The sequence below is a fragment of the Pezoporus occidentalis genome, unplaced genomic scaffold (assembly GCF_034315485.1).
Source record: "Pezoporus occidentalis ecotype Australia unplaced genomic scaffold, CSIRO_AGI_Poc_V1 ctg11, whole genome shotgun sequence".
NCBI lineage: Eukaryota > Metazoa > Chordata > Aves > Psittaciformes > Psittacidae > Pezoporus > Pezoporus occidentalis.
In genome coordinates this window covers 9,716,742-9,737,249 of record NW_026912886.1, presented here as the reverse complement: position 1 = coordinate 9,737,249, position 20,508 = coordinate 9,716,742, and the positions used below count along the sequence as shown (strand labels likewise).

Genomic DNA, 20,508 nt, shown 5'->3' with positions numbered 1-20,508 from the left:
GTTGTGCTGATTGCTCACAACTGCAAAAGAATCTGTTGGCCTGTCTAAACAGGCACTGTCAATGTTCTACCCTACTCTTCCGCATCTCTATTTCTAATGGTGAGAGGAAATCTGCCACAAAGAAAGCGGCCTGAGATGAACCAAAGGGAATTTGAAGTTTTTAAAAAATCATATAAAAAAAAGAGATGATCACGGAGAGGCTTGGAGGAATGTGATCATTTCCCCCCACAGCTCCTTATGATTACTGCCAACACCATGAAAGCGCTCCAAATAATGTTGTGGGGAATGCTGTGATACCCACATGCAATGCAGGTCATCTTCTGTTCATACAACCTGGCATTTGGAAGACTTATTGCATCAGCAAAGACAGCCAAGAGTGAATAATCTCTACCAAAATAGGTGTAAAGCTATGTTAGCACTTCCATGCTGGTTGCACCGGCATTTTCTGATGTTGATCCAAGCTCAGCTATTCAAAAAAAGGAATTAAGGGCCTTCTTCCCTTTAAGCTCTTTTGCCAGGTTTATGGTTCTACCTACTAGGCTCACACAATTGGCTATAGTGATCTTGTCCATAGAAGATCTCTGCTTGGACTTTATCTTTGCTGAAATCCTTGTGTGTCCTGTTGCAATGCCTGTCTTAGGATAGTCTAAAGTTCCTTTGCTCAAAAAAGAACAAAACTTTTCAAATCTGTTTGCTGTTCCCCATGAGAATGGAAATGTTTTACCCATCCTCAGCTTCTCTGGCATCCTTTGAGCTTCACTATAGCTCACTTTTTTCTCCTCCTCCAAAACTCAGTGCAAACTTAGCTCACCTCCTGGCAGCTCCTGCAGCCTTGGCCTGCTCCAGTGTGCTCTCCAAAGATAAAATTCCTCTTTTATTTCACTTGTTTCATCTCTCTGGAATCCTGTCCTCCCTTTCAATCTGCTTTGAGCCTCCAACTCTCTCAACATCCTTAAATCTCACCTTCAAAACCTTCCTTTATGGTTTAGCTTACAGCCACCTGTGACATTAGATTGGGTATAGCGCGTGTGACATGAAAACGTTCTATATAAAGATAAGCTGTGGTGTAATTGCCTCAGAGCCCCACAGTGGGGAAAAAAAAAAAAAGAGACGAAAACAGAACCAAATCATGCAAAAGTATTGTAGATAACAGACGCCATAGCTGACTGTGCAGGGCAGAAGTGGTGTCCAGCAAGGGTGATGTACAGATGCCACACAAGAGAAACCCGCTGACAGGAAACCTTTTCTTCCACGGGTGTGGAACTCCCCCACGGCAGAGGGGGTGGCAGCAGGCAGCTACACAGGATTTTTATAGCAAGATGAATTTATTTGTGGGGGGAAGAGGGTTGACGAGGCATGTGAGGTATGACGGGGCATGGTGCGAGGGGGTGATCTCCTCACGGACTACCCCAGGCCCGTGGGCGGTCTGCCCCTCTACCCAGGGCACCAGCCGGGTCCCCTGCCCGCCTTACAGCTCGCCCGCTCAATCCGCCCGCTCCCGGCCCTGCGTTCGCCTCAGGTCATCCTCGGTGCGTGTGGGGTAGAACGGATGACAGGCCGCTGTCCCTTTAAATACCATTTAGTGGTTCGCGTCGCCGCCGTCTCCTTGTAATAATTAGTCGCGGGCCGTAGCTCCGCCTCTTCGCGGCCTCCCTTCCTGCGCTCCGCCAATCAGCGCCCGACCGCGTCACTCTGAGGGCAGCGAAACACGGAGAAAAGGAAAAAAAAGTTTGGTGAGGAGCGGTCGCGGCCCGGTGGAGCGGGCGGGCGGCGGCAGGACGCGGCGGGCCCGGCGGCAGGTGAGGGGACAGCTGCCGGGCTGGGGGCCGGCGGAGGGAGCGGCTGCGGGCCGGCGGCCCCGCTCTGCGCTGGGGCAGGTGGGGCGTCGGCCGCCCGCTGGCCCATGGGGAGCGACGGCGGGTGAGGGCTTAGGCACGGGCTCTCCTCGCACCCCTTTCTCGCTCCGCTGACCCGCTCATCCGGCGGGCTCCGGGCTGCGAGGCGGTGGTGAGGCCGGACCGGGCGCAGGGCCTTGGGGCTCCTTTTCTGCCTTTTTTGGTCGTTCCTTCCTCCTCCCCGCACCCCCCCGCCGCGCAGCTCCTCGCTGCGTGCGCAGGAGCCATCCCAGGGCAGAGGTGTTTGTACTCGTGTCCTTGGGTGGAAGGCGAGAGGCGGCCGGGCGGCCCCGGCGCACCGCCAGCCCTGCGCCCGGCCCCGGCCGCCCCGGCCCCGCGGTCGTTTTAGCGTGGCCGGTGAGGAGCCGGCGGCGAGGCCTCCCCGGCCGGTGGGTTCCTGAGCTGCTGCGGGGGATCGTACCTGAACTGGTGGCTGTGCCCTGCAAGTAACGGGGGCTTCCCCCCGGCTCTTGCCGGGGCCTTCTTCCCGGATTCGGCTGTTGGAGGCAGCAGTCGGGGCATGTGTTTCTGCTCTTCGGTTAAGTTCAGTGCAGCGGTTTTGGCTGGGTTGGGGACATGATTGTTTAGGCAGCAACATGCAGTTTGTGTTGTGGCACCCTTCCTCTTAAACCAAGGGTTTAAGCCTACAGCAGGTTGTCATCTTTTTGAGTTTTACTGTACAAAAAGCCTCTGTTGTTCCTGTGTTCACCCCTGTGGAAGTTTAGCCAAACTTCTAGGCTCTACACAAAAGCCTGGAGTGATAGATAAGGGGCATGAATATCCACTCGTGTTTCCACAGGATGCTAGGATGGAGGTTCTTAAGAAAAAACACAACTAATTATTTTCTTCCAGTAACAACAGCAAAATACAGACGCTTCCACCAAATGTGCTGATGTAATGTGGAGGCATTTGGCAAAACTGATAGTAGCTACTTCTACCCCCATGTGGACTGACTTAAAGCGCACCGTTGTGTTCTGAAGTCCATTCCCTGGTTGGTTGTCCAGGCTTGTCCTGTAATAGGTGTCATTGCGTAAGGGTTACGGGTAGTGAAGAGCATGTAGGGTTTCCTTCATTCTTGTATGGATCTTATGGGCACATCTTAACTGCGCCAAGCTATGCTGAAGAGGGAAGGGTGCAGCTTGGTAAACTGCCCTATGGACTTCACGGGGGTGTGGAAATCAAAAAGAAACTGTTCTCTTCCTCCTCTCTCTTGCTTCCAAGCAAATGATTTTGTTTGTCTGATGTCACCTTAATTTCTTTCATAGAGTGCTAATCCTGTTCTGAACTGTGGATGGTAACTCAACAGTTAAGGAAACAAATATGTCAATTCCTTCCTTAGTCTCTTTCTTATCTCTTCTTTAACTTTTATAGCTTTGCTCTTTGAATTCTGCCTGATTTGTTTATCTAGTGCTGAGGTATTTACACCTGTTCTTTATATTAATCACCTCACCCAGAACAAGGGCACTGGCTCTTCTCTGATCTGCCATATATTCAGGCTAAAATAAGTGTGTGTTAGGATGATTTCTGTTGCTTATGATACCCAGTATCAAAGTCTGTGATCTATCAGTGGCACAATTCCTTGGGTTTACTACTTTCCAGATAGAGCAGAACAAGTTCTTCACTTCTGAAGAAACCATCTCCTGTGTATTTCATAGGATACCTCTTAAGATACTTTTTTTGCCTTATAAAACTATGAATCTTGTTAAAATAATAACAGATTAAAATAAATTTACTCCTTGACTAATCATGAATTTATGGCAGAAATGAGCAACATTGTATGTTGCATAATACACTTGTGAGAGTGTGATCTGAGAATGCAAGTTTGCATTTCAACTCCTTACTACTTTATGGCCTCAGATGGCACATTGAAAACCTTATACAAATAGCTTGAAAGAGATAGTGGCAAGTTATCAGAGAGAGAGTAGCATTAACGCAAACTACTGAAAAGTTGCTATGGTTACAGATAAAGGTAATCCCTGTTCCTGTGAAAGTGTCCTTTTGTAGCAGCTATATTAATCAGTCTGATTTCTGAGAGAGTTGTAAGTATGCAAACTTCTGGCTCCATTTTCTTGGCAGCTAATAGCTATGCAGCTATTCTTTTTATGTTTTCTAAATAGTGAATGGGTTATGACTTGCATTCAAGATACTTGATTTAAGGTACAAAGAGTATAGGTTACACATAAATGTAGCTGGACCACGCTAAATTCAATGAAAACTTTAGTATGCTTTTTTTTCCTTCCACTCGAGGTATCTGATATCAAGGCAGAGTCTTCTAAAATGCCTAGATACTGTCCCAAGGACTCTGACTGAAGCAAGTGATGTGGCCATCTATTACTGGAGGCCTTGGTGGTGTAGCTGTACAAGATAGATCTAATTCCATGTCCTGATTTAAAAAAAAAAAACTCAAACATAACAACAGATAAAGAAATAATTGAACACACGCCCCAAACAAAAAAAAACACTACCAAAAAACCAGTCTTCAAACCAAACCAACATGGCAGCTGTTGATAGCAGTTGAGACCTGTTACAGATGTGCAGCTTTATAAGCCAAGAGGTAAAAGGGAAGGGGGGAAGGAATGATTCTCTTAGTGTCTTATTCATGTATCAAAGGAGGCAGTTGGAATTTAACACATGGATGAGCTTTCAAGTTCCTGGGGTGGCTAAGCTTTGGATGGTTTGAAGGAGCTGCTGAGACTTACAGGGGAATGTGTTTGTCTGATGCATCTGTACTGCTGTCCAGACAACTAACCAGTCCCCCCTGATGAAGACCCAGTATTTACCACATGCACATCTTTTGTTGTTTCCAGATTTGATTACTGCAGTACAGCAGCATATCTTGGATTGAAAGCAGCAAGAGGAAATCTCCAAGTTCTTCAAGACTACTGGAATCTCATCTGTCTGGTATGTTCTCTCTAGACTCCTGGAATAGCAAGCTGAATTCTTTGTATGCAAGGGCCTCCTTAGTTACTTCTAAGAAGTCTGAAGTGTCTTGGATCTTGGCTTTTTATCAGCAACTTCATTCTTGGGAATGAATGTGTTATGTATTGCTGGGGTTGTGTATAAGATTGATTTTGGTAATAGTGTTTGTAGTGGCACAATGAATCTATCAGCTCTAGAACCTTCAGTGAACATATACTCTGAACTTGTTTTCATCTTGCTGATCCAGCCTGAAAATCTCAGGTGCTTTTGCAGACTATAAAAACTACAATCAAATTGGAGAGTCAGTTGCTAATTGATTATCTAGAGACTGCCCACTGGTGTATTGAAGATACATGAAAATGAATGTTTCTTCCATCAGACAGGGAATTTTCTCCCGTTGTCCTTAAGTAAACATGGCCCTCATGAAGTCTGTGTTGTTCAGCTTTGATTAAAAAATGATTACTAATGTCTCAGTCATCTCTGAAATGCCCAAGTTCTGAAATTGCTACATATATAATACAGCAAGTTTGAGGACTATTGTTTATAAACAGGATTGCAGCATCTGAGGGTATGAAAGGAATGGGAAGCTAAACATTACTTTTAAGGCTGTCTCTAATAATAAAAAAGCTGAAAGAGCTGTGATTGTTTGAAAATAATAAAAGCTTCATTACATGCCGTCTTGCTGACATAACTGACAACCAGAGGGTAAAGTCCTTTTCTACAATGCAAGTTCAGTATGTGTGTGCAGCAGTTCAGTTGCTTTGCTACTTATTAACGTGTACAGAATCCAGGAGGTGCAGTGTATTTTAAGACTGTGAAAAACAGGTGCAGAATGTGAGGAAAGCTGTTGTGCTTCACACTGATCTGTTTGGAACCAGGCAGCGAGTAACCATTTCTTCATCTAATCCCTGAACAGCCATCACATGTACCTTTTGATCGCTACTATTCTGGTCTCTGAACTGGTGACTTGAAGATAAAAGGCTCTGTTCTTGATCTCTTGAGCTGTTGAGTCCTCCAAACTTGTTGTCTTCTCTATGTGTAAGATCGTAGAACAAATGGCCTTTTAGCTGTTCCATGATTACGGCAGTCAAATGAGGTGCTTTCTCTTGTTACTGTCAGTGCAAAGTTTGGTGGCAGCAAACTAAAGCTTTCCAGTGCTGGTGTCAAAACTTCCCTGCTTAATGGACTTGCAGCTGCAGTCTGCTGTTTTGGGGGGGTTTTCTGCATTGTGACAGATGTAAGAGCCACAAAGCCGTAACTGGACTTTAAAGTGGTGCCTCTGCATTTTTTTCAAAATGTGTATTCACAGGGAAACCAGGTTGGTTATGTACAGAAATTGAGCTTATAAATTAGGCTTCTAAATATCTAGTTTCACTAGCCCCCCTTCAGCATAGGATAATACCTTGAATAGCAATTTTTTGTCTGGATTTCCAACATCTACAGATGTGTTTACCTGTGATTTGTAGTGCAGTGAGGCAGCTTCAGCTGTGAACCTCATTTGCATGTCCCACTTCACAGATTTTTATTAGTCTTCTGTGAGGATAGCATATTACTCTTGTGGCATTCTTCCTGTGATAGTTTTGTGTTGTGTGTGGTTTGTTTTGGTTTGGGTTTTTGTTTTGCTTTAAATGAGATGAGGTAAGCAAATCTAGGAGGTCAGTGTTGAATAGGGGAGAATCTGCTTTACCATTCCCCTTATGTTCTGGGTAAACCCTGCTCTTGCTTATCAGAAGCTGGTCAAACTTCTGCCAGAGCAGTGACTCAGAAGCAGATGGAAGGGTCTGATGAGCACCGGAGTTGGCCAGAGTGTGTGACTGGGGGTTGAAAATTAGGTGAGAAAAAGGAATGAAACTTCTCACTTGTAGTGATAAGGAGCTGCTAGTTGCCTGTGTAACAGAAGCATGACCTGAAATGTGGCCTGGTTGGTGATAAACATTACTTTTCCTCACTGTTGCAGTTGCAAGGTGGCTGGATGTCTGTGGTAGCATACAAAGCTGGGAAGTTTTGGTGTAATATGTCTGGTTTGGGTTTCTATTTTTCCTCCCCTTTTGAAAGTACTTAATAATGCTGACTTTAGGCTTGTCATGGCCTCTTCTAGCATTAGGTGGTTTGATTGATAAGACATGTGACTTCTGCTGTTGGTTTTTATGGGCCTAAATTTAATGTGTTTTAAACTTGAAGCTTTCCAAGATCGATTGCTGAAATGCTTAGAGCGTGTTTTACTGGTATGTGTTATTTGCATGAACTGTTTTCTTGGATTTGATTGCTTAGATAATGTTTGGTCAAAAAATGTCAGGTAAGTGGCCTCTGAGTTATCCTCAGGGGACCTGATTAACTTCTAGTCTACTGACTCATGCAGGGCACTGAATTCAGGTGTAAAGGTTAAGGTCTGTTTCTCTCAGGTTATATTTTAGGTTCTGTAGGAGAAGTTATGCAAATACTGATAATTCCATTTGTGTAGTGTTTACTACTTAGTAACTTAAAACTGCATGAGCTGCTGCTTTTCAGTCCTATTTGGATTTGTGGTGTGATAGATTGCCCTAAAATAGAAGGTAGCACTACATGTGCTGTTTGACCGTTTTAGAAGAATTAAATGTCCTTCCAGAAGGTGTGTTTTATGCTCTGTTGGTGCATGCATCGCAGCTCAGGGGAGTACTTGGCTGTAAATATTTTCCCTGATGCTGGGTGGTATTTGCAGAAAAGCAGATTTGCTAAAATGTCTTGGGCTTTATCAGTCAGCATTAGGAAAGTTACAACAGATACTCATTTTGTGGTACAGGCAGAAGGTGAAGGGAAGGCGGGCTGCTCCAGCACTGGAAGAGGAAAGTGGGAAGAACTAAAATGGGGCGCCTGCACTGTACAAACTGAACCCAAATGTGTTTACACTGAGTGCTGCATCTTCCCCTAGCTTTATATCTTTAATTATTTTACACTAAACGCGTGACAGTGTTTTATACAAGGCAGCCTTGCTGTGCATGTAAGTGGTGTGTAGCCATGATGATACTTGTGGGTTGCAGGGGGAGCACTGGTGGTGTTTTGGCTCTTCCCCAGCTTGCTTGTTTGGAATGGGACAAGGTGTCACATCTGCACCTGTGAAATACTTACTAAGCCTTGTTTTGGTTTTACTCTTCTTGCATGTTCCAGACATTCCACTTGATAGATGGGTGGAGAACTGCATCAGTGTTTTATGTTGTGGAAAAAAAAAAGACTTTTCACCTAAACAAGAGGTTTTTGTGTAGTGCTGAGAGGAAGTTATGCTGTGAGAAATGCTCTGGATTGTGAGACTCTGAACAGGGTCTTGCAAATGTGTTCAGTCAAGTGAAGCCTGAATAAGCACAAAAAGTTTCTGGCAGAGCCATGGTACCTTGTGAGATGGAGACGGTCGCTTCCTGCGGAGCTCCTCTTGTGCTGACTCACGCTTTCAATTGAAACAAGCCTTGGGAACGGGCATCCCCACGTATTTTTAGCCAGGGTTACTAACTGATGTAGTGTGCCCGGCTTGGCGGGGTAACTCCAGCCACTCTCTAAGAGTGGATGGGCGCAAACCCCACGTCTAATTTACCCTGTAAGTAGAGCAAGCCGCAGTTGTGTAACTGCAGCGGGTGAAGCATTTCCACCTCGCTCGCCTGCTCTCCTCACCCCAACCCATCCGGCCGGAGAGCAGCGTGCAGGATAGGGGTGGGTGCCCGCAGAGACCGGTGCTGCCGCTCGCAGGGGCACTCTCCGGAGCTGGCTCGGGGCGACGCGTGGCCAGAGGCTGTAGTTTGTCACAGCCCGGAGCGGGGTCCTGTCCCTTTAAGAACCCGCTCTCCCAGGGTGTTCTAACCCGCCCAGCCTAACCTGCTAGCAAGGAAAAGTTCTTTAAATAATGGATACGCCGCTCCACCAATCGGGGAGCGGAGCCTGGCTGCTGGGGCGGGGCTTCCTCTCCTCGACCAATCGTGGCGGGGGAGGCGGGGCTGAGCGTCCAGGCTAGGTTGCGCCGAAGTGCAGCTCCAAGTGAAGTTAATCTGGGGTGAAGCAAACAGCAAATTGAGGCGATTTCGGGGGTAGGAATTTTCCGGTTCTAATCGTGTCGTGTGGTGTTATTTCGCCCTCCGGGGCAGCGAAGTTCATGTGCGTGGGGCTTTTTCTCCATTGTTTCGCTTTCTGATGATGGCAGGATATTAACATTTATGCAGGGAAGCAGAACAAAAGGGCTCTTTAGACAGGAAATAAGGTGTTGAGAGGTTCAAACTTGACCGAGTTTTTTTTTCTCATCTGTTGGCTTGCACCGGGTGTTTACGCGTGGAAGGATCAAGTCCTTCCAGCTTATCTTATGGAGAAATATTAATTCTAAAATAGGGAGGATAACGCTGCTGGTTTGGAGTTACACAATGTTACAGGAAGAGAGCTCGTTTTTAACTCTAACTTCTCTGATTCTGATGAGATTTCGGCTAACTAATGATGACAGCTGCCACGGGATTATTCAGTGATAGCATTTGCTCCAAGTCATTTGTCTTAAATTGTCTTTTGTTGTATCACTGAGGACGGCTGTGCTGTTGTCTGTATGTTTGTTCTTGATGAGATGAATGTCTCGCAGGTCTTTAGCATTTAGAACAAAGATCTGTAAAAACTATGTCGAACACTGCATTTTTTTTTCTCTTTTTAATCAGTTTTGTAGAGTATCTGGGTCTCTCAGAGCTCTGATTACAACTACAGGCAGGAGAATTAAGTGTTACTGCTCTGTGTTGCAGCTACAGCCCTTCCAGCAAGGGGAAAAAAAAGAGGGGGAGGAGATTATTTTCCTTTGGAATTGGTCAGAATCTCTTTTGAATCCTGTATTGGCCGTTGCTAGCAGGTGTTTTCTATGAGGGAAGATTTATTTTCAGTTTCTGTACCAAGTTTATCGTGAATGATATTTTTATTTAGTGACACTTTATGCATCTGAAGGGTCTCCAGGAACAGGAAAAGTACGATTTGCCACGGGTGGCATGGGATAGAGTGAGAGGGAGGAGAGCAGGAAGTGGCGAGTCAGGAAGCAGGGGGATTTAACGAGAATGAAGACTTTCTTTTAATTGTCATCCTTTCTGTACCTTTGACAAGTATGTTAGATGAGGCCATGTACAAAACAGTGCTTTCAGAATGGGAAATGTATTTTCTTCCATAAATACTTTGGTTTTTTTTTTTATATAAAACACTTGTGTCTAGATACAGCTGCTCCTGGGAATTGGAAAGAAATACTCATAGGCCTGATACTTGTTGAGTCTGAGGAGTTTGATGTGGGTCCTCTAATTTTTCAAGAGGATAGAAGAATGGATGTGAAAATGGAGCAACAGTCTTCCAAATGGCAGTGGAGAGCAATTGCTTAGACCTCCACTGGATGTAAACAAGTGTGATTATTAATGTATACCTCTTTGTTTCAGTTTCACATTGAGCCATTTTGCTTTCTCCCAACAGTCTGGGTATGGATTACTTTTCTGTATGTCAGTGTCTTAACATTTTGGCATTTTGCCAAGCTTCAGTGGCTTATAGGTCTGAATTACTAATTCACTCTGCTGTTTTTATGTGTTTATAGCATTTTCTAATGTTCCAGATTGTATTTAAACCCTGGAAATGCTACTTCAGAATGAGCAGTGACTGTATATGGTGGTTTAGCTGAGAGGTAGTCCAAATCTTGTGTATCAGGGGAGATACTTAAGACTGGGGTATGTAAGTGTTTAAATCCCTGAATTTTGATTAATTTCTTAACTTGCAAGTGCTGCTAGGCCTCGACTGAGTGGCGTGGGCAGATGTCTGAGGTGAGGACAAGAATAATAATATAGTTTGATGTAATTTCTGTAAACATATTATGAACATGTGTATTAGACTTAAACAAAAGGAAGCAAATTTTGGTATTTGTGTGCTATTAAATACTACATTTAGCCAAAAGCTGGTTTTGCTTAGGACAGGAAAACAACTGAATACATGAGGCAACTTGGTTCATATTGCTTGATGATTGAGCAGCCATTCTTCTTGGGTCCCCTCTGCCCCCCAACTTAGGAAAGATATATTATCTTGGACTGATTTTCTTGATTTATTCTCCGCAGAAGTGCAATGCTTAACTCTCTCAGCGCATGTATACAATTCTAATGTAGGCTGTTTGTAGAAAGCAAATCTGCCCTAAAGGATAAACACACCACTCTGCTGGCACAGCTGTACAACTTCTGTATTCAGGCTACAGCAAATGTTTCTTGCGTGCATTCAGAGCTGTCGCTGGCAGGACCTGTGTTGTCCCTGCATGACAATTGGTTGTTCCAGCACTTCTTATTCATAAAACCTTCTCCTGCACATGCATCTGCAGGATCTTAAACACTGTGAATGTGTTGTGTGCTGTGGGATTTATGTGTCTGCTTTTTGTGCCAGGATAGAATATACATCTCTGTGAATAAGAGGTTCTTAGAAGGCATTGTAAACCTGTGTGCAAAATGCAGAACCAAATTTGATCTCCCTTGTTTATGGGGTAGCGGGAATCTGTGATCCACTGACTGTTGGTGGCACTTTCTAGTCATGAAGTGGGGTGACGCACCACGTGCTGGGTTTGTAACCCTGTGCTTTGGTACTGTTTAATACTACTTGGAGAAGGCTGCATGCCTCTCTCCCATGGGATGATCTCTGAAACGTGCCTGGAGCCTTAGGGAGGGCAGGCATCCATCCTGTGAGCTGTGACATAGGCTGCAGCTCCCTGCTTGCTGAGAGCCCTCTGCTACACACAGGGGCCTCCTGCCACTCTTCCTGCAGAGTGGGTCATATGAGCACTAGAGGCAAAGCCAATAGGCTGGCTTAAATAATTTTAATTAGTGGCTCTAGCCAACCCAACTGGCTCTTTTCTTCCTCTCTTCCTCCCCCTATTCCCCAAGTGGTTTAGTGATCATTTCTGCTAATTGCTGTGAGCCCAAGGCAGAAGGGAGTGGGGGAGAGGAGTAATGTCATCTTGGAGAGTTTCAGCTATATCTGGAAAGGGACGTCTGCCCATAGTTGTAGAGGTGAGGTTAGGCCCATTAAGTACTTTGCTTGCAGTTTCTAGGAAAGCTGTAGTGAAGGAGTGAGCTCAGGAGCTGCTGATCATCCCAGCTTGTTGCAGGGAAGGTTAGTACTGCAGGGACGGCCCTCTCCTGAAGATACGAGGGCTCCTTGCAGAGATAGTTGGCCTCCTGTGGTGTGAAGCTCAGCCTGGGTGGGGCAGATGATCTGGCCAGTGATGTTTACACTGTAATAAGGTTTTGTGAAAATAAGCAGTTAATTACACATGACCTACAAAGGAATAAAAATAGCTTGGATCTCTTCTTGCTTTACAATCCCTTTAACAGAGGCATGAAACACTTGGGATTTTTAAACCTGCTTTTTTTTTTTTTTACCTTTAGAAATATCAGGAACATTAAGTCTTCCTTCCCTGTTCTTGGTAGGTGTCTAACATGTGTCATAAGCTTCTCAGCCCTTAATTGAAGGGGTGGGGTGATGTATTTTTAACAGATCCCTTCTTCCAACTGTGTTTATAGGCCTTTTGAGCTAAACAGATTAGCAAAAACAAAACCTTTGACAGTGCAAAAATGTTCTTCTTAATCAACTTGTGTTTTCTTGGTCATTCTCCAGTTGTTGACAGAAACTGAGTTTTTCATTTGAAAATAACTTTTTTGGCTATTAAATCATGTATTGAGACATAAACTGAATTAAATCCTGACTTAATCCATCTTCTGCTCCATTTATATTGACTCAATCTTCTGAGTATTACTTAGGAAATACTCAAAAAATGAGTGCTCATTTGTCTAAAAATAGCTCCTATTTAAGCAGCAGTTTTACTAAACTCACAGCTTTTCTTTTAATGTAATCTTGCAGAAGCCAGAACTGTCTCCATGCTAAAGACCACCCCTGATCAGCTATTCTGCCTTGTCAGGGTGTATTTATATCACAGGACTCTAACCTTCAGGATATGGTATTTGTCAGTCTGAAACATAATAATGCTGTATCTGAAGAACTAAACTATAAACAGTGTGGCTGACTTGGCAGGTCCTGGCTACCACCTGAGCAGTATAACTAGCCCAGGGTTTAAGACAGCACTACACTGGTGTGTCCTGTGGTTCATGATGCTAATGCATTTTTTAGCTTTGTGAAGGATTAGGAAAACAAATACAAACATAATAATAAAACTGGAGGGGGAGCTTAATAGTAGTATTTTTGAGGATAGAAGTGAAGTGCTTTCAGCTTGTTTAAACATTTTGCATTGGATGTGCTGTTTTTAAACAAGGACTGAAGATTTCACCATTAACTTGAGCAAGGCAGGCAGTTTGTGTGTGTGCCACTGAATATAATTGGTCTGATGAAAGCAGAATATTGCATGGGGAATGCAGATATGTTCCACTTGAAGTTTTGAATTGTATTTGCATGTAAGAGGCAAGAGAGACCTACTGATTCTGCAGGCAAAGATACAGAATTTCAGTACCTAGTTTGGACATATTCATGCCTTTTTATATACAAAAGGCTGTCTTTGAGTTAGATTTCAAAAGAAAACATTGAGTTGTCGATAGTGCTGTTTTGAGGGTGGGGTGGCAGGGGAGATAGGAGACTGCCGAGGAGGGTTACATTGTTTCTCTGTTATCCCCTAAATGAATTTAACATGTTTTTTTCTAAAACCATATCTAGAATCAAGGCCTTAATGCAGTGTTATGTTACCACATAGCGGAATGTTTTCTGTGCCAGCAGAATGACCTTGTATTGGAATCTACACCATTACTATGGTAGGGGCAAAAGAAGTGGCTGTATTTGAGTGTTAAATTGAAACCTTTGGAGATGGTTCTTCCTGCCTAGTTCCTTCAGAATTGGGTAAGAAGCTTGAGGTAGCTTTTGTTGTCGATACAGGAATATTTTCTAAGTGAACTTCACCAGACTTACGTTGGGATTGTGCTATCCAGGTGGTATGCTAGTATGATGTACTAGTGGATGTTGGTGTGAAGTCCTTGAATGAAGTGATTTTGTAGGTATTAATTAGAATTAGTTATCAAACAAATACTATTGTTCTAGTGAAAAGTAATTATTTTAGTGTTTACTGATATCAAAACAGTTCAATTATTAATTTACTAAGAAGAAAAAAAATAATATGTGGCAATATGGAAGGACTTACTGGGAACATATTTTAGGGATGAGACTATAGAATTGCTCCATAGGGTTGTTTTGAATATCAGTGTATTTTCATGGGGTTTGTTTAAAGTATCCTGGGGGAGGAGGAAGGCAGCATTAGTAACAACAGGTCAAGGTAGGTGTATTATTACTTACATAACAAATTGTCAGCAGAGTGTGACAAACTGTGCAGGGCTGAGATTAGTGCTGAGATCAAGGAGTGTTTGATTTGCTGTGGACTGGACTGGCAGCCATGTATAAGGGATATTTTTCTTTCCAAATAGGTCTAGTCATACTGGACTTTAATGTTTTGAGTGAGATTTGAAATTCTTAAGCATAGCAATGAAGTAATTCTCTGGCTTTAAAACATCTTTTGTTAAAAAAAAAAACAACAAAAAAAATGATTTCACACTCTGGTCACTTAACTGATTGTGTTGTCTTCTTGCATTTGCTTTTTCTTTTGGTGTCTGAAACTTTTGGCTGTTACCTATGGTCTCTCTTACTGCAAGAATAAGATTGTTATTCCGCAAAGTCATCATGTGACTGATCTGTGGTCTTAAGTTTATACCCAGTCATTCTTTATATAAATAAATCCTGATTAGTTGCTATCCACTTACCCTCCTTTTATCCCCCACTGCACATTCGGAATGCTTGAAATACCTGTGTGCTCTGAGGAGTACCTCTGTCCTTGCTGCAGCTCCGACACCTGAATTTCTCAGACTGTCTAGGCCTGAGATGAAGAATTTGACTCTTCTTTGTATGTCCTGATAGCTTTTTCTGGTGAACTTAGGCAGGGTGGCATATACAGAGTAAAATACATGTTGCAGTGTTGCTGGGTTTGCTTAAGCAGCATTGAGTTAGTTGTTAAAAATGGGAAAGTCCTCTCTTGAAACCTGAGGTTATGCATTAAAATTAGTGATTTTAACATAGGGGATACAGATACTGTTCAACAGTAGTGTGAGGCTTTTTGTCCTAACCAAAAGAGTATGAGACAGGAGAGAGATCTGTGGGGCAGTGTTAAGGCATTGGGCTTTTGTTTTTCAAGGCATACCAAGGACATGGTACTTGTGGAATTAACCTGGTATGAGCAGCAGCTAGATGCCTGTGAATGCATCTTTAGGTCAAGCTGAAGGGCACTGGTCTTGCAGATCCCCCTTGTTTCTGACATTATTCTGTAATAAAAGGGACCATATTGTGCTCTTTTTCTGTTGTTTCCTGGTAGAAGCCCTGTTGGCCAGTGTTTGTGAGTGGAAAGAGCATTGTGATAGAAAGCTGCACCTTGCTGACAGTTGAGGTGCAGTATCTTATGAGCAGGTTGTGTTCCTTCTTCATCCATTCTATACAGGCTTTTATATGCCAAGCACAATAACTGAAGAGAGATCTGGCTTGAATTTTCTGTGTTTGTCTACTTTTCCTTTTATATCATGAATTTTCCTTTATCTAGAAAGTGCTGTTACTCTGTCATGTGTCAATCTGTTCTCAGGCAGAATACAGTCACTATGGCAAGAGGATAAAAAGAGAAGTCATATCTACTTAAAGAGTTATTATTCTAAAAGGCTTCTAAAAATGCAAATTTCTGTTTATGTGGCTTGAGGAACAAGGGGGAAGTCCCATGCAACTACTTAACAGCTTGGCCTTTTTAGATACAAGTCCCTGCCTTAAAGACATTTATGGCTATATTTTTCTATGTAGAATTGTAGAAAACTCTGTACAAAGGTACCATTGTAATAAATGGGGAGACAGTGGCATCCAGCCATGCTATTTTTAGGCTATTGTGCTCTTAACTTGCTGATTTAAGTGTTCTGGACAAGTAAGTGGGGGAGACATTCTACTAGAAATGCATGCTCACATAGCTGAAACTTGTCTGAAAACAGAATGAATAGTAAACTTGGTTGTCAGAAAAGCAGTTTGCAGAACTGTACCTGGAGTGTTAATAGGTAAAAGGGATGCTCTGGTGATTAAAGCATAGTGTTTGCAATGCAGGCTCTTACTTGAAAGCTGTCAGCTCTGTCTTGTCAGTTGAGAAATTGAAATACAGGCAGTCTGTTCTGTATGGGCTTGGGAAAGAAGGATAAAAAAAATTCTGTTCCATGATGGCATTTTTTCCCCCCACTGCCAGTTGTCCTTAATCAAGTTCTTCCAATAGTTTTTAAGCTTTCCCTTCCATCAAACAGGGTAGTGACCTCTCCATCTGAGCAAGTGGTATAGTTTAGGAAACCAGAAAGAAGAGTGTCGCACAGTGCAAATTTCTGATTGTTCCTTAGCCCCTTACATATTAATCAGACACTGTCTTGGCTAGTTAATGCTGTACAAGGCAACTCTTAGTTTTCACTCTGACCTCTTGGTGATGTGAGCCTTAGAGCTCAGTTCTGACACTACCTGGGTAGTTTCACCTTCTTCCTGCATCAGAGCTGTTGAGCTGCACCATAAACCAGATACAAGAACCAGTCCAAGCTTTTGAAGAATGAAGCCTTCAAGATAGATGAGTTCCTGGCCCAGCAGCACTGTGGCAGAAGTATCTAAAGCTGTGAGTTACCTGTATCATGAAATCATCACCTAAGTTGCATATAAATACATATTGGATGCATATGTATTGGTTGCACTTGCACATTTACACGTTGCAGCATTTCAGGCAGTGTAATGTGACAGCTGAGAGGAAACAAAGGAAAGATGCAAAACTTCGTAGCGTGACCAGTTGGTATATTCATATCTTTAGTGAGACTTGACAGTATATTAAAGTGATGGGTGAATACCAGTTGGCCAGCATGGTGGTTGCTGATCAACTGCATAAGACTTTCCTATGCTCTGTGCAGTGTCATAGGTTTTAGTATTTAGACATCCAGTAAGTTGTTTGGCATCATGTAACCTGGCTTCCCCAGTGACTGAAATAATAATTAAGGAAAAAAAGCCCAACCAACCCAACAATGAAAAACCCTAGAATAGCATTAGGGTTAAAGCAAAGTAGCACCTTTGAGTCCCCTGACTAAATTTAAATGCATTGCAAAAGATGAGGAATGCAGCTTCACCACAGGGAACTTCATACTTATACCTCTTCAGCTGAAAACTTGTCCTTAAATACACTCTTTGTTTGGTCAGGCTTTAGCTTTAGGTTGAGTTCCCCATCAAACCACAGTATGGGTATTGTATAATTTTGAACACTTAAATTAGACATAGTGCATAACTCTAAATAGAGCAACACATCATGCATGATAATCACAATGTTCTTGGGAGTTAAGTTGAATTCAAGATGCCCCAGCCAGAAATGATGATGATCACCTTATTTATTAACAGCCAGGAACCCTGATATTAAAGCAGGACCTCTCTTAGCATTAGGCCCATGTAGAGCTGTAGCATTATAAGCTAATTAAAATTCTACATAGTGCTGTTTATAAAACCAAATTATAATGTGTTTTGTACTTACTGTCAGTTCTCAGCAACAGGTGTTTTGTTAACAACAAACTGTCTATTTTGGGGACTTGTATTAGAGTGTATTTTATCGCTTCTGAATTTGATATGCTTAAAAGAAGTGAAACGCTGTATTGAGAGATTACCTATTCACTGATGCTCAAAAGAAGCGATTACTGAATCTATATCTATTCTTTCAGTAATTATATGGGTAGTCTTGTGTTTGAATCCTTCTTACAGGTTACTTTTTACCAGTTTGTAAAGCCAAGCCTGTTTTAAAACACAGCATCAAAGGTGATCTATGGATTTGCCCTCCTGCATCCCATAAACTTTGGTCTGGTATCTGAAGGAAATATAGAGGATTTTAGAATCTCCTGATACTAATTTTACTCAACCTCTGATTTCTGGAATGTCCGACTTTAATATGTGATGCCAAAGAAACTGGAATGTAGCCTTGTCTTGTCTGTTTCAGAGGAGCTTTCTTATCTTTTATAGAGCATTTTAAAAGAAGGCATTTCTGTAATCTGACAGATTTCAAGTAAGCTCTAAATTTACAGGCCTGTGTAGAAGACTGGAGAGCAAATTGATGGTTCCTGTAGTCTTTGGCTTAGGCACCTTAATGCCAAAGTACAGGGAAGAGATAGTGCAAACTCTAGAGAGGAAAGGGTTTCTTGAGCAGTATCTCCAGCTACTGCAGCATGACAGTGGTCCAGCTACATGTGGTGGAGACTGTGGTTTGTGTGAGTTGATGTAGCCGGCTGCTGGCAAGCAAGTACTGAGATAGACCCATTACAATAACCAAACTATCTCCTGAGTCTTATTCCCCTGGAGCAGAGATACCAAAGCAAGTGCTACCTAAAAGTATACTCTTTAGTAGTAGTCGCATGTTCCATCGCAAGTGTAACTTCATGTAAGGTTTCTGTGGCAGTTTCGTCAGAGACAGCCATCTTCCAAAAATAGACCTGCTGAGCCTGTCTGCCTCTAGCTTTAAATCTGGGGTGATCTGGGTGCACTAAACTGAGTAAGTGCAGCTTTGTGTTTTGGGAGAAAAACACTTTGGTCTCTCCTCTAGCTTGTTTATGGACATACAGTGCTTTGGGTAGGACAGCATGACCAGCGAGGCAGCTGGCCAGTGTCCTCTCTGCATTCCTTGGATATGCTGCTTAAACTTTTCTCACTATGACCATTATGGATACCAGTAAAAAAACAGCTTCCCTAAACATGACGTTCTTTTCTCAAGTTCACTTTTTGTGGTCTGTAATCCACTAAGAAATTGCCTTCATCCAGAACAGCTATACTTGCAGTGTCACTCTCAGTGCTTTTACTGTTTACCTAGTTACCTTTATCGAAGGACCCTGTTGTGTCTTGCTGTAAACAAGCATGTCTACCTCCAAGGCTGCTTTGCTGCTTTTTCTCTTGAACCAAGAAGTGACTTTTGTGATGTGTGTGAGTTTGGTTTTGTTTTTTGTTCACTTGCATTCAGGTTGACCTCTTCAAAAAGGCAGTTTTGTCTGCTTAGATTTTCTGATAGTCATCCCTGAAGAGACAGAAACTTAGAACACGTGAGTGGTGCTCTTTGTGAAAGCATCTCTGTACTTCTCTGCACTAGAGTTTCTTGGGTTAACGGGGGTTGCCTGCACGTGTTGTGCTGCTGGGGAATAAGAAGTAAATAAAGAGGCTATTAAGTTTTCTAAGAGAAAAAAAATGTTTCTTTGAATACCACAAAGTTTGGGTACTGGCATATGAAAGGGCTGAATTGTAGTGGTGCTGCAGTTGATCTCAGACAATTAAGTTCAAATGTACGTGCTTAAGTGTACAAACAGTGATAGTCCTTGGCATCTTGAGTTGCATTTTGCTGCTTTAGGCTAAATGTTAATCCTCCAACATAAAAAATAGGAGGAGAATTCTTGAAGGCTGTATACAGGGTCTGCATTTACTCCTTTGGGTGCTGCAGCAGTTACAATATGCTCCAGCATGAAGTAGTGGGGGTTTCTGCAGAAACCATTCCATCATGTAATGAAAAGCCGGTAGCTCTGTGTGGCAGCTTTCAGTAATTTCAACACTTAGACAAAACTGTGTTTGTCTGTACTCTGCCTCTTTGAAATCCCATGTAAACAAAATGTGATTCTTCCTACTAGTCAATAAAATATACCTGTTGCATCACTAGGGTTTTTTTTAGGGTTAATCTTCAGTAGAGTAGTAAACTTCATGGAATCGCCCCCTTATTTGGTGACTACACTAAAAAGTTTGGAAATTAAATACGAAATTTACTTATATTTCTGGGTTTTGTTTGTCCAGTTTAAGTGGTCACCGCAAGTAATTTAATGTGTTTACATGAGGTGAATGAGAGTTTCCGAGGTACCCCGTTTTACAGCACTTGATCTTTGGTTCTAGTAATCTGTACTTTGCAAAGGCTGAGCATGGCCACAAGTAGTAATTATGAAGTCACATCTGTTAAAAGTGTATGCAGACAAGTATAGAAAGCTGAATCCTTATCAGTGATCTCCTTGATACCAGTATAGTATCTGTGTCTTTGTTCTTGCCTAGTAAGACTGAAGAGGTTGTATTGAAATGTTCTCTTGTTTCTCATGTGACCTTGAGAACAAGAGCAGACAGCTGTAGCTGGCAATATATATGCTTTAACACTAGGGGCTTTGTCTGTACCAAGTGTTCCTGGGTTGTGTAATGATGTAACATTGGTAGTATGATACTCTGGCTCAAATTAGTTACGAAAGTTGCTAATGTTCCTTCCCTTCCTAAGGCCTAAACTCTTTTTGTCTATCTGCCACTTCTGAGATTACACTTTCTCTCATATGTGTGGCTCATTTTCACCAGAGTGATTCTTCTAGTCTTTCTGCCATCTTAAATCAGGGATTTATACTGTACAGAGAATGTATGTTTCTTGAGGGTCCAAATTTTAGTTATATTAATTCTTGTACTGAAGGATTTAAATTTGCAGACCACTTGGAAATGAAGAAAAAGCTTCTGTAACTCTTTCCATCTTTATGTAAAGTTTCTGCTGGGAGTGTCTAATGTAAGTGCTTGATTGAAGCCTAAAATAAGTCTATGCATGAAACAAAAATAAAAAGCTGCTCAACAGGAATAGACTGGAACATAAGTAGATATTCAATGACCTAAGTGAATTGAGAAAACATCT

General features: G+C 42.5%; 1 protein-coding gene across 3 annotated transcripts in view; it reads left to right on the top strand.

Annotated features, from left to right (window-relative positions):
- Window positions 1-1,709: 1,709 nt before the first annotated feature.
- ZFAND6 (zinc finger AN1-type containing 6) overlaps window positions 1,710-20,508 on the top strand; it is a 36,853-nt gene continuing 18,054 nt past the window's right edge. The window contains exons 1-2 of one of the 3 annotated variants that reach the window (XM_062630239.1): window positions 1,710-1,799; window positions 4,703-4,796. The gene's annotated coding sequence lies outside the window, so the exon portion shown is untranslated. Of the gene's footprint in view, window positions 1,800-4,702; window positions 4,797-8,838; window positions 8,864-20,508 lie in introns of those variants that run through there. The other 2 variants (XM_062630229.1, XM_062630241.1) reach the window with 2 other exon arrangements.